This window comes from Vipera ursinii (genome assembly GCF_947247035.1).
Source record: "Vipera ursinii genome assembly, chromosome: 7".
Lineage (NCBI taxonomy): Eukaryota > Metazoa > Chordata > Lepidosauria > Squamata > Viperidae > Vipera > Vipera ursinii.
The window spans coordinates 75,940,697-75,955,670 of NC_139521.1; positions in this window are offsets into that span (position 1 = coordinate 75,940,697).

Here is a 14,974-nt window from a genome sequence, read left to right on the forward strand (position 1 = left end):
ACCCTTCCTGCTGTTCTTCTGGGTGACTGTGACTGTGGCTGTGTGTGTGTTTGTGTTTGCTCTGCCTCCTCCCTTGCTGTTTCCCTTGATCCTCCACCCGTCCTCTCAGGGGCTCTCTTCCTTAGTTGATCTAAGTGTCTCCTCCACAGGAGTCCCCCTCCACCCTTACTCTGTAGGAGAGGGGGCCTGTCCATTCCACCACTTCACCTGGCACCCATGGATGGCCTGTGCTGTAATTTCTGGCCCAGATCTGCTCCCCTATGTTGAAATTGGTTTTGAGGGTTGGGGGTTCTGTGTCTGCTGATACCCTGTCTGGGTGGAGTCTGTCTAACGTAGTTATGAGGCGTCTGCCCCACCTGAGCTCCGCTGGGCTCTTTCCTGTGGCTGTGCAGGGTGTTGCGTGTTGATGGAGGAGGAATGTGGCCAGTCTCTGTTTCCAGTCCCCTTGTACTATTCGTTTGAGTGCATCCTTGGTAGTCCGCACGAACCTCTCTGCCAACCCGTTACTGGCAGGGTGAAAGGGCGCTGAAGTGGCATGCCTAATCCCCAAGGTCCTCAGGAACACTTGGAAATCCGAGGAGGTAAATTGCGCTCCATTATCAGATACTACTACATCTGGTAGCCCATGTGTGGCAAACACTCCCCTTAGTGCCTGTATTGTGCCCGCTGATGTCATGTTGGACACAGGTACCACCTCTAACCACTTGGAGTGACTATCCACGATGACTAAGAAGGTGTGTCCCTGAAATGGCCCCACATAATCTATATGGACCCTGGACCAGGGGGTGTGAGTTTGTTCCCACTTGTGGACTGGAGCGTGTGCCTGCTCTGGGTGAGACCTTTGGCATGTGTAACATCCTGCTACCAACCCCTCTATCTCTTTATCCAACCCAGGCCACCACAGGTAAGTCCTGGCCAGAGCCTTCATCCTTACCACTCCCGGGTGACCCTCGTGAAGGGACTAAAGGACTTTCTCCCTGCTCCCCCACAGCAGGCAGCCTTTATGGGTTGAGAGCTCATGCCGCCATGTAAAAAATGCTGTGAACTCAGGTCCCGATGACTTGTCCTGCCACCCACTGCTAACCCAGGACTGAATTCTGCTAAGAATCTTATCCCTGGGAGTTTCAGCTGCTATGTCGCTAGTGTCTAATGGGCACTCAGCCAGCTCCTGTATTGCTAATATCTGATTAGCAGGAGCGGGATCCGGTCCAGCCTCCCTTAGGGGAAGTCTGCTGAGTCCGTCGGCGTGTCCCATTTCCTTTCCTGGTCTATGGATTAGCTTACAGGAGTATGTTGAAAGAAAAATGGACCAACGGAGCATCCTTGGTGAAAGGATCTGTGGCGTTTGCTTCTCCGTGGTGAATAATCCCAGCAGGGGCTTGTGATCCGTGTAAATGAGGAACTCCCTCCCGTACAGGTAGTCGTGGAACTTTTTACCCCCGTGACCACTGCCAGCGCCTCCTTATCTATCTGCGCGTAGTTTCTCTCCGCCGCCGACAGGGTCCGGGAATAGTATGCTATGGGAGCCTGCGAGCCGTCCTCCCTTAAGTGGCTGAGGACTGCCCCTATCCCATAAGGGGATGCATCGCACGCTAGGCAGATGGGCTGGTCCTCCCTGAAGTGAATGACCATTGCGTCCCCGGCTAGCATGTTCTTAAGGGTCCTGAACGCGCTTGTGTGTGTGGCAGTCCAGTCCCAGGGTGTTTGTTTGTCCAGGAGCCTGGGCAAGGGCTCCGTGATGGTCGCCTTGTGCGGCAGGAATGTATGATAAAAATTTAAGAGACCAAGGAACGCTTGCAGCTCCGCTTCATTTTTGGGAATTGGGGCTTCCTTGATAGCCCTCACCTTGGAGGCTGACGGGAGGATGCCCTGCGCGTCTATCAAGGTTGACTCAGCGTCTATTCAAGGTTGACTCAGCCTTCCATCCTTCCGAGGTAGGTAAAATGAGGACCCAGATTGTTGGGGGCAATTAAGCTGACTTTGTAATAATGCCGCTTGGGGGTGTGTGTGAAAGCCCTAACAAGCAGGCATATACATAGAATGAAGGCTACTGCTAAGCTTGTAAGCCGCCCTGAGTCTTCGGAGAAGGGCGGGATATAAATGGAATTAAAATAAAAATAAAATAAAATATCCTGAATCCCAGAAACTGTCTCCGTAACCCCAATTTTACACTTGTCCCTTTTCAGTCTTAGACCCACATCCCTAAAACGACTGAGTACCGCTCTTAGCCGTGATGCCAGGACGTCCTCCGAGCTGGCCGCTATAAGGACGTCGTCAAAATACGGGCAAACCCCGGGGATCCCCTTTAGCATTTTTTCCATGACTTCCTGGAAAATCCCTGGAGCTACGCTCACCCCGAATTGCAGTCGGTTTACCCGGAACGCCCCTTTGTGGGTGATGATGGTCTGGGCCCTTGCTGCCTCGGGGTCTACCGGCAGCTGCTGATAAGCCTGGGCAAGATCTAATTTCGCGAATACCGCCCCACCTTGCAGGGATGCCAGGATGTTGCTTACGGCGGGAACCGGGTACGAATGCACACTTAACGCCCGGTTAATTGTCCCCTTATAATCTGCGCAGATTCTAATGTCCCCATTTGCCTTTAACGAGGTAACTATGGGGGTCTCCCAGTCCGCCCTATCTACCGGCGTCAGCACCCCCTGTTCCACTAACTTATCCAATTCCTGCTCAATCTTATGCTTGAGCGCAAAGGGAACTCTCCTCGCCTTCATCCTGACCGGTGGGACTAGGGGGTTTAATTTAAAAGAAATCGGGGGCCTGGTGTACTTCCCCAACCATTCGTCGAAGACATCCGTGAACTCCCTGCAGATGCCCTCCAGGGAGGTGTGGCTCTGCGTTTGGTGGATCCCGGTGATCCCAATGCCCAACGCCCTGAACCATCCTAGCCCCACAAGGCTGGTCCATTGCCCTTCGATGACCAGCACGCTCAACTTCCCCTTAAACCCTTTGTAGTGGACCATCACCGACGCCTCCCCCCTGACTTTAATCAGAGAGTTCTGGAAGTCTGAGAGGGTCAGTTTGGATGGCCTCAGGGGAACCCGCTGGCCACTCCGCTTGCAGATCTCGCTGAAAGTCCGCGTGGAGATAATGGATACGGCTGACCCAGAGTCAAGTTCCATTACGCAGGGAACCCCTTGAATTTTGACCCTCAGTTTGATTTTTGGGATAAGGGGTGGGTGTTCCCTGGTTTCGCAAACAGTCGACTGTCCCGCCGTGTGGCTAACCGTAAGCCTTGGCGACCTCTCCCCTGTACCTGTGGCCAGCTGGAAATCCGGCTCCACCTCGTGCAGACTGGCCCTTGGCCGGCCCCGACAGACCGCCGCGATGTGGCCGGTCTTCCCGCACGCTCTGCACTTTGCCGATTTGAAACGGCAGGTAGACCGGAGGTGCTGTCCTCCACAGCTGGCGCAACGGGTAGACCGGTTGGAGTTTCCTGCCCTGCAGCCGATGCACGGGGTAGACCGGTGTTGCCCAAGTGAGCCGGGCTGGGTAGACCTGGGGCCGCCACCGCACTGCTGGCTAGATCGGGAGCGATGGGTGCTGCAGCCGGAGAACTGGGTAGATCTGGGGCCACTTGTTCCGCATCCGCACTCCTGGTACCGCTGCTCGGCCGTCGCTGGGTGCTGCTCCTTCACGCGGTCCCGGGAATAGGTGGTTGATCGCTGCTGGTGGTGGATGGCGTCCACCTCGAAGTCTCCCCCTTCTGCGTTGTAGTGGCCGGACAGCTGATGGATGGCCCCGTTCTCCCTTGCGTCGGACCCCTCCGCTATGTCCCAGGCTAGGAACTCCTCCTGGACATCCTGAAGGGTCAGCTTCTGCTTGGCAAACATCTTCTGCCGCAGCTTCCGGTCCCTTAGCCCGCAGATGATCCGATCCCGCAGACGGACTTCGAGGTTGTCGAAGTTGCAGAGTCTCGCCGCTTGTTGCAGGGCAGCCATGTACTGCTTCGCGGTCTCGCCTGGACGCTGGTCCCGTTTCTCGAAACGGTACCTCCAAGCTATCTCTGATGCTTCGGGCTTAAAGTGTTCTGTTAGCTTAGATATCAGTTTGCTGTACCCAACGGCGTGAATGTCGTCGGGCGCGCACAGACCAACCGCCAGCTGGTACGTCTCCATGCCACAGCTGCAGAGTAGCGCCGCTGCTCTCTGTCGGTCGTCCTTGACCCCATTCGCCCGTAGGTAGCACTCGAGCTGACCTACAAATGCCTCCCACTCCTCAGGGCAGTTGCTGTTGAAGATGGGGTATTGTCCCAGTTGTGCCATTACCTCGGTCGGGGTCGTCCTGCGTCAGGTCCTGAGCTGCCGATGGGGTTTCGTCCGCGGCTAGCGTTTTCCAGAGCAGGATCCCACCTTCGTCGCCAGTGTAAAGTCGCGTGCTTCATATAGAGACGGACACAGAGCTGGGGTAAAGATGAGTTTATTCTGAACAGAACGAACTGGGGAAACAGGGAAGCCTGGCGTCTATTTGTACCTGCCCAGGTGGATGGCATCCAATCAGTTCAAACCTGGGCTTCCTGCCAGTGCAGGTGACAATGGGTGTAGATACAATACAATACTAAAAATGTGTTAAGAACTTATTTAAATCCAACCCCAAACCCATCAGACCAGGCCAGATTGTTCAAATAGATAAGTTTTTAAATCACGCCGGAAGGAGCGCAGGTCGGGGGCCATCCGGAGCTCAACCGGAAGGCGGTTCCACAGGTCTGGCACGCCCACAGAGAACGCTCTCCCCCTGGGGGCCACCAATCGACATTCTTTGATCGGAGGCACCCTGAGAAGGCCCTCTCTGTGGGAGCGCACTGGACGGAGGGAAGTTGATGCCGGCAGCAGGTGCTGCCGTAGGTAATCCGGACCCATGCCATGTAGGGCTTTGTAGGTCATAACTAGCACCTTGAATCTCACCAGGAGGGCAACCGGCAGCCAATGCAGCTCACGGAGCAGAGGTGTAACATGGGAGTATCGGGAGACCCCCAACACAACTCGCGCGGCTGCATTCTGCACCAGTTGAAGCCTCCGGGTGGTCCTCAAGGGCAGCCCCATGTGGAGAGCGTTGCAGTAGTCCAAACGAGAGGTCACGAGCGCATGAGTGACTGTACGCAAGGCATCCCGGTCTAGATAGGGCCGCAACTGGCGCACCAGGCGAACCTGGGCGAAGGCCCCCCTAGTCACAGCTCCTATATGATCTTCTAAGGAGAGCCATGAATCTAGAAGGACCCACAAGTTGCGAGCCCTATCTATGGGGGGTAATAGCTCACCCCCCATAGAAAGAGATGGAATATTCTGAATATCCTGAGATGCCAACACGTACAGCCACTCAGTCTTGTCAGGGTTGAGCCGAAGCCTGTTCCTCCCCATCCAGACCCGAACCGCCTCCAGGCAATGGGACATCATGTCGAGGGCATCACTGGGGTGGTTTGGGGTCGAAATAAAAAGCTGGGTATCATCAGCGTACTGATGATAACCAACTCCAAAACCACAAATGATCTCACCCAGAGGCTTCATGTAGATGTTGAACAGGAGAGGCGAGAGGACCGATCCCTGAGGAACTCCACAAACAAGGGGCCTCAAGGTCGACCTCTGCCCTCCTGCCAACACCGACTGCGAACGCCCCAGAAGGTAGGAGGAGAACCACTGAAGAACTGTGCCTCCCACTCCCAACCCCCTGAGGCGCCGCAGCAGGATACCATGGTCGATGGTATCGAAAGCCGCTGAGAGGTCTAAAAGGACTAGGACAGAGGAACAGCCCCTGTCCCGCGCCCGCCAGAGATCATTCACCAGCGCGACCAATGCCGTCTCCGTGCTGTACCCGGGCCTGAAGCCTGATTGGTACGGGTCTAGATAATCAGCTTCCTCCAGGAACAGAGGGAGCTGATGCGCCACCACGCTCTCAACAACCTTCGCAAGAAAGGTTGGAGACTGGACAAAAGTTATTTAATACAGCTGGGTCCAGGGCAGGCTTCTTGAGGAGGGGTCTTACCACCGCCTCCTTCAAGGCGGTGGGAAAACTACCCTCCCTCAGAGAAGCAGTTATCACTGCCTGGAGCCAGCCTCGTGTCCCGTTAGAATCGGAACTGCAAAAAAATCCACAAAAAAGACTTTGAAAAGAGAAATGGACATAATAAAACATAAATTAAATCTGTTGGACTCAGAAAAAAGTGGCAGAACAGATAAAGGGAGCGAAACAGAACTTTTTTCAAAATGCCAATAAACCAGGAAGATGGTTAGCTTAACTTAAAAAAACAGAAAGAGAAGAAAACGATACACAACTTACTAGATGGGAAAGGTCATCTACAATATAAAAAGGAAGAAATAAAAAAGATAATCAAAGAATACAACAAGGAATTGTACGATAAGGAGGAAACTTCAAGAAAGAGAACTGTAAAATATCTGGAAGAAAATAATCTTCTAAAAACTCATTTAAAACTATGTTAGATGAAAGGGTTACAATGATGGAAATATCAGAGGCCATAAAAAGACAAAAATAAAATAAAATAGAAAAACACCAGGTTCAGATGGGCTTCTGGCGGAGTTATATAAGAATCTCCAAGAGACACTAATTGAACCACTGAAAGATGTTTGTAATGGACTTTTATTAGAAGCTAGACTCCCATCTACATGGATGGAAGCAAATATTACTCTAATACCAAAAGAAGACTCCGATTTGACCCAGATTAAGAACTACAGACCGATTTCACTGCTCAATGTGGATTATAACATTTTTACTGAGGCGATAGACGGCCGAGCCTCTTGTTGTTTCTCAGGCCTCCTGCGGCGATATTCCGCCGTTTCCAGCCCCGGAGAGGCTGGGAGAAGCGGAGGGGGCATCTTCGGAGGCGAGGTGTGGTGCGACCACCTCGCTGGAAAAAAGAAAGCACCCCGAGGATCCGGAGGCTTGAAAGAGGGCCGCGGTTTAGCAGCCCCGAAGCCAATGACTCGGCAGTTTGAGAAGAAGCAGGGAAGCGAGAAAGAGCGGAAGTGAGTTTAAAGACTTTCCGAGCGAGCGCACTGGCGGGGCGCTAAGCAGAAGTGAAAGGAGCGGCAGCCAGTTATCGGGGGTGGTTTTGGCAACAATTTTTTTTTTTTTTGGTTACCCCTTTTGTTTTCTGCTGCCGTGGATCTGAATGCTGATCAGAGGCTTAAATGGACTTGTTTACGAATATGACATGATTGGTGGAAGCTTCTTCTCCCCTGAAAAAGCTAGCGTACTGATTTACGGACTTATAGAAATCCTGCTTTAAACTGACGGATATTGATGTGACTTTTTCTTTCTTTTTTTTTCTACCTAAAGAGCGGAAGTGAAATTTATTTACAGAACGGGTTTAGATAAGTTCTGGCAGAAGACTTATTAGAAGGAAGTACAGGGTTATTGGTAGTTTAGGTGTTGGCCCTGACAAGTTTGTGATAAAGTATCTGGGAAGTAGTTAACCTGTGGTGTACAGTAGTGTGGAGAAACCTCCTGGGACAAACTGAAATGTCTTTAATGACGACGTCAACTAAAACCTTAAAGAAGGCCCCCGCCTTGACAACAGCGGCCTCTCCGGTTACGACGCCACCAGGGGTTAGGAAGTCGATGGAGAGCTTATCGGCGACAGAAAAATCTGCTACAATTCAAGGGATTTATACAATGCTACAAAATATGCAGGACATAATGGAGAGGAATTTCGACAGCCTGAGGGCTGAGTTGGGGGACATGAGAGAGGAGATGAAGGAAATTAAAGGAAAATTGGGTGTAGTCCAGGTGACCCTGAATATGTATGAAGAGCGAATAAAAATAGTAGAAAATGACTCTGAGAATATGGAGAAACGGATGGAGAAATGGGAGCACAGGTGCACGCAAGCATCCAAGAAGCTGGAAGATGATATGGTGTACCTGGAGATGGAGAAAGTGGCCTTTTTTTGCACTTCCAAAACGTGACGGAAGACAGAGAAGAACAGTTGGAACAAGTGGTAGGAGAAATGATTGCAGACCTGGTGGGGAAAGAGAAAAAAGAAGTTCGGTGCGATATTGATGAGGCCTTTCGAGTTTATACTAATTATGCCAGGCGATACAGCCTCCCTAGGGAAGTGCACGTTAGGTTTACCAAAATGGCGCTTAGAGATGAAGTGCTCTATAGAGCTAGAGACCAACCAATTCAGTATAAAGGCCATCTGGTTACAATTCTTAAGCAACTACCAAGAAGGGTCTGAGAGCAACGTCAACGCTATCAATTTGTTACTTCACAATTGAGAAAAAAAGGTGTGGCATATAAATGGCTGCTTCCAGAGGGGCTCCTGGTGATGTGGGAAGACCGAAAGATAAAGATTGAGAGTCTACGAAACACACAAGATTTCTATAAAATTTTTTGCAGGACTAGCGATCAGGAGAGTGATGGAGAAGTGGAGAGTAGAAGTCAGAGGGAGGAGAGGAATCTGGGGGGAGCAGAGGGGGGCAGAGAGGGAAAGGGAGAAGAATACAAGAGGGTAACTAGACAGACTACCAAATCTAAGGCCCCACATAAGTAAGGATGTGTCAAGGGGTGAATTTTCTGACGCTCAGTGTTAATGGTCTTAATGCTCCTGTTAAGAGAAAATATGTATTAACTAGATTAAGGAAATGTGGAGCCCATGTATTATGCCTTCAGGAAACTCATATTAAGAAATGCCAAACTAATCTGTTGAATTATCCTAAACTAGGGAAATTATTTGTAACGTCTGAGAGGAGAAAAAGAAGGGTGTAGCAATGAATGTTAAGGAGTACTTGTGTCCTAAAGAGTTATGGGCGGACCCGGAGGGGAGAAGCCTGATGTTGGAGATAGAAATGGTGGGAAGCAAAGTATTACTGGTAGGCATATATGCACCCAATAATAATCAGGGAGACTTTTTCCAGAAAATATATCGGAAAATATTAGACCTGGAGTATGAGCAGATGTGTCTCTTGGGGGACTTTAATGCGGTGGTAGATAGGGCTAAGGATTACAAAACAGGGAGGGTTGATTTGAAGAAGAAAAAAGGAAAAGATAGGAGGGTCTTGCCCAAAATATTTAGGGATACGTGCGAAGAATTTGGCCTTAGGGATATATGGCGTGAGATTAACATGGTCTCTCAACGTTATACCTACTATTCCCACAGGCATAACTTGTGGTCTAGGTTGGATATGGTATGGTTGTCGGATGGGCTGATATCTTATGCGAAAGATGCCATGATTTTGACGAACGAATGGGAGGATCACAACCCGGTGGCTATTACATTGATAAGGGGGAGTAGTGTGAGGAGTAGATGGATTATGAACCTGGAGGCTCTAAAGGATACAGTTTTCATACAAAAAATTAAACAAGAGATGAGCCTGTTTTTTTTCCAGAAAATAGGATGGAAGGGATGCCCCTACAAATAGTTTGGGACACGGCTAAAGCTTATCTGAGAGGCTTGATAGTAAAACAGATGGCAGTTAAACGTAGGAAGGAGGAGGAAAGTAGGAGGGAAATTGTTGAGCAACTTACTAAGGCAGAGAAGGCTCTTCAGGTAAACCCACAGAAAGTGTATCGGAAGGAGCAGGTGGATTTTTGGAGGCATAAACTCAACTTTGTGGATCAAGAGAAAATAGCACATCAAATTAGGGTGGCGAGGCAGAACTATTTTGAATATGCTAATAACCAGGGAGGTGGCTTGGCTATAGAATAAGGAAAGAGAAGGAAAGTAGAAGAATTGATCAGTTAGAGGATAAGAGGGGAACACTGATAGGGGATAAAGAAGGGATAGAGAAGATAGCAATTGAGTTTTTTACAGAATTATATCAGGAAGAAAAGGTTCCTGAGGAGAGGATTAAACAATACCTGACAGAGTCAGACCTTCCTAAGTTACTTCCTAATGAGAAAGAGGCCTTAGATCAGGAGATAACAATAGCAGAAATTGAAAAAGCAGTAAGACAACAGAAATGTCAAAAAACCCCAGGCACTGACGGAATTCCTGCAGAATTGTATGAGGTATTAGTGGAAGCGCTTGGAAAACATATGAAAGATCTATTTAATAAAATTTTGGATAAGGCTATAGTCCCACAAACTTGGTTGGAGGCAAATATTAGTTTGATCCCTAAGGATGATTCCCCTTCGAAGCATATTAAAAATTATAGGCCAATATCCCTTCTTAATTCAGATTATAAAATATTTGCGACAATAATTGCTGATAGATTAAAAATTTACTTAAACCAATTCATACATACAGACCAGAATGGGTTCCTCCCCACCAGACAAATAAAGGATAATCTCAGAATTATATTAAATGTTCTGGAGTATTATGAAAGCCGACCAGATAAACAATTAGCTTTAATATTTATCGATGCTCAAAAAGCATTCGATAGGGTAAATTGGGACTTCCAAATGTGTCAGTTGGAACATATGGAGTTTGGGGCTAAATTCTGTAATATGTTTAAAGCAATCTATACTAAGCAAGAAGCGAGATTGTTGATAAATGGGAATTTAACTGACAAATTTGATATTTGTAAGGGTATTAGGCAGGGTTGTCCACTCTCCCCACTTTTATTTATTTTAACCTTAGAACCCCTATTGAGAATAATAAGGAAAGATGAGGAGATTACCGGGCTTCAGATAAGAGACCAAATTTACAAACTGCAGGCGTTTGCAGACGATATGGTTTTTGTTTTGGAAAACCCTCTGGAATCCAGCACGGAATTACTAAAAAGGATTGAGGAATTTGGAAATGTGGCCAGTCTACAAGTAAATAAAGATAAGATGAATATAGTAACAAAAAATCTTTTGAATAGAAGTAAACAGATGTTAGAGGACATTAGGTAAAGGTAAAGTTTCCCCCGCACATGCGTGCTAGTTGTTTCCCACTCTAGGGGCTGGTGTTCATCTCCGTTTCAAAGCCGAAGAGCCAGCGCTTGTCCGAGGACGTCTCCATGGTCATGTGGCCGGCATGACTAGACGCCAAAGGCACACGGAATGCTGTTACCTTTCCACCGGAGTGGTCCCTAATTTTTCTACTTGCATTTTTGCGTGCTTTCGAACTGCTAGGTTGGCAGAAGCTGGGACAAGTAACAGGCACTCACTCTGCTACGCGGCACTCGGGATTCGACCCACCAAACTGCCGAACTTCTGATCGACAAGCTCAGCGTCCTAACCCACTGAGCCACCGCGTCCCTTCATTACAGGGTTTAAAATTGTGAAGAAGGTGAAATATTTAGGAATTTGGTTGACGGGAAGATGTTCAAGTATTAGGGAGGATAATTATTCTAAATTATTGATACAAACAAAAATGGACTTGGGAAAATGGGGTAGGATACAGTTGTCATTATTAGGAAGGGTAGCCATGGTGAAATCTTATATTTTGCCAAAATGGAATTTTCTTTTCCAGACAGCACCGGTTAAACTTTTGGTGAAATTTTTAAAAGAGTTAGAGGGGTTGTTTCTACATTCGTATGGCAGGGGAAACGGCCCAGGATTGGGGGAAAAATGATGCAAGAAATCAAGGAAAGGGGGGGTCTTGGCCTGCCTAATTGGGAACTTTATTATCAGGCTGCCCTTTTAGTTTGGGGCAAGGAATGGATAAGTTTAAGGAATAATCGATTGTTGAGTTTGGAAGGATTTGATTTGTTGCAGGGATGGCATGCTGCTCTTTGGCGGGAAGGTACTCCTCCAAGCAAACAGTTTACTTGTCATTACATAAGGGATATATTGATTTGGAATTGGGATAAGATAAGGGCCAAGTACTATGCACAAATTCCGTGTTGGTTATCAACCTTGGAAGCCTTGACCCATCTGACCCTACTCAAGAAGGGAAGAAGACCAACTTACAAAGAACTTATAGCTAGTGGGGGAGAACTCAAAACGTGACAAGATCTGGCTCAGCAAGGGTTTCAACTGGAGTGGTGGGCCTACCTGCAGATTCAGGCAAGGTATAAGAAGGATAAGGAACGAAGGGGTATTTATCTGAATCGGCAGGAATTAGATAAGATTCTACTGGGTCCGGAGAAAGGGATGATATCTAAGTGTTATAAACTGTTGCTAATCAGGGTAGTAGGGGAGGAGGTGGTAAAAGACGCGATGATTGCCTGGGGGAAGAATTTTGGTTATGCACTTCCACTTGAGAAATGGGAAGAGATTTGGTGGATTAATATGAGGCTGGTGGTTTCCATGTCATATAAGGAGAATATATACAAAATTTACCCCCCGTAAATTTACCCCCCGTAGATAGGGCTCGCAACTTGGGCGTCCTCCTTGACTCACAGTTGAGTTTGGAAGATCACATAGGAGCCGTGGCCAGTGGGGCCTTTGCCCAGGTTCGCCTGGTATGCCAGTTGCGGCCCTATCTGGACCAAGATACCCTACTCATGCGCTCATGCCCTACTCATGGACTCATTCGTGACCTCTCGAATAGACTACTGCAATGCTCTCTACATGGGGCTGCCCTTGAGGACCATTCGGAGGCTTCAGCTGGTGCAGAATGCGGCCGCGCGAGTTGTGATGGGGGTCTCCCGATACTCCCATGTAACGCCTCTTCTCCACGAGCTTGCATTGGCTCCCAGTTGTCCTCCGGGTGAGATTCAAGGTGCTGGTGATGACCTATAAAGCCCTAAATGGCATGGGTCCGGATTATTTATGGGAGCACCTGCTGCCGGCGTCAACTTCCCATTGCCCCATGCGCTCCCACAGAGAAGGTCTCCTCAGGGTGCCGTCAGTCAGGGAGTGCCGGCTGGTGGCCCCCCGGGGGAGAGCATTCTCTGTGGGTGCCCCTGCCCTCTGGAATCAGCTGCCTGTGGAGCTCCGGATGGCTCCCGACCTTCGCTCTTTTCGCCGTGACCTGAAAACCTGGTTATTCGAGCTTGCCGGCCTGGACTGAGGGATTGGGGTTTTAAATTTCATAATTTAATTTATTTTGTTTGGGGCTAAATTTAATTTAATCTATTTTTAACTTTTGTACGTTATATTTTAATTGCCCTGTACACCGCCCTGAGTCCCTCGGAAGAAGGGCGGTATATAAATCAAATAATAAATAAATAAATAAATTGCTTTATAGATGGCATCTCCCTCCAGCTAGACTTTCCAAAATGTTCCCCGGATTGTCGGCCGATTGTTGGAAGTGTGGTAAAGGGACTAGCACGTATTATCACTTATGGTGGACATGTCCGGATGTGGCTAGATATTGGATGAGGATCCAAAAATGGATAGAGGAAATCACAGGGTGTTTAGTTGATCTTAAACCAGAGACATATCTGCTTGGCTTCAGGCCTGGGAATATTAAGAGGGGAATATGGTATTTGGTTTTACATATCTTAATAGCGGCGAGGATGGGGCATGCTCAATTTTGGAAGGCAAATCATACCCCGCCGGACGAAGCTATAATTAGGAGAATACCTGATTGTGCAGAAGCAGACACATTGACCAAGACGTTGAAGGGTAAAGAAGAGACACCAGCATTTCTATCAAGGAATAAATGGTATATTTGGATGGATAAAAGATTAAAGAAATGAGGATGGCTTGGAGGTTGGTCAAAAATGAAGTGATATAGTTTTTGTTAATGAATAAGCTTTGGAGTTGGATAGTTATAAGAGATTTAGTGAGTGGAATATAATTGTCAGTTTAGAAGTAGATATAATTTGATTTTTTTGAAATAGTTTCCAATTTTTTTATTTCTTCGTTTTCTGTATATTGTATATGTTTTTTTGTCTTTGTTGGTGTATGGTGTGTATTTTTAACATGAAAAGTAAATAAAGACTTATTTATTAAAAAAATACTTCAATAATGGCTGGGAGACTGAAAAAAATTCTTAGTTGAATTTATACATCCAGATCAAAATGGCTTTTTACCAAATAGACAAATTAAAAACTACTTAAGAGTGATAATCGACGTATTAGAATATTATGAGTTATACCCAGGGAAACAATTGGCACTAATATTCTTACTTGCCCAAAAGGCATTTCATAATGTGTCTCCTGGCAATTTATGATTCAGCAACTACAAATAATGGACTTTGGACAGAATTTTATAAATAGGCTAAAAACAATATATAATAAACAGACAGCCAAAGTGATTGTGAATGGAGATTGCACTGAGAGCTTTGAGATAAGAAAAGGCACAAGGCAAGGATGCCCACTATCCCCTCTGTTATTCATCTTCACTTTGGAAGTTTTAAATTGAAGTATCAGACAAGATACAGAAATTAAAGGGCTGGGGATAAAAGGTGAAACATATAAGTTACAAGCATTTGCTGACGATTTAGTATTTATTTTGGAAGAACCTCTGGAGATGATTCCTAAATTGTGAGGACCCCTCATTTCAACCCCCAGCTATAAAGATTCTCCTTTATTAGAACTTCTTCTGGCACAGACGTGTCAAGATGAAATGTAACCCCTAACATCTCCCCTGACCCTTGACCACTAGAAGTCCCTGTGGACCTCATGCTGAGTTTCCACCCCAAGTTTTGTATTTCGTATGGACAGAATACCCTAATCTAAAAATAACCCACTGTGATTGTGATTTAGTGGCAGAAGAAAGAAGGGGATATTTTATTTAACTTTCAAAATATATCTAGATCTAGATCAAATCTAGATATAGACCAAGATCTACTAGAGCTCTACATTTATATCTCTAGATCAGCGTTTCCCAACCTTAGGAACTTGAAGATGCGTGGACTTCAACTCCCAGAATTCCCCAGCCAGCTATGCTGGCTGGGGAATTCTGGGAGTTGAAGTCCACGCATCTTCAAGTTCCTAAGGTTGGGAAACGCTGATCTAGATCTACATATCTAGATCTATCTCTAACTAGGTCTAGATAGGGTCTAATGAGTATTGCTTCTTTTTTTCCAGCTTCTTTGCAAAAGGGCAGCCTGACAAAGGAGAAGCAGAAGCTTGCATTGTTACCATACCTCCCTGCACATATATGCAGTGTTGGCACGACGCTCCTTGTAATGAGAAAAGATACTTTTGTTGTAAGATGATGCCAAAGAACATTTGGATGATCTAG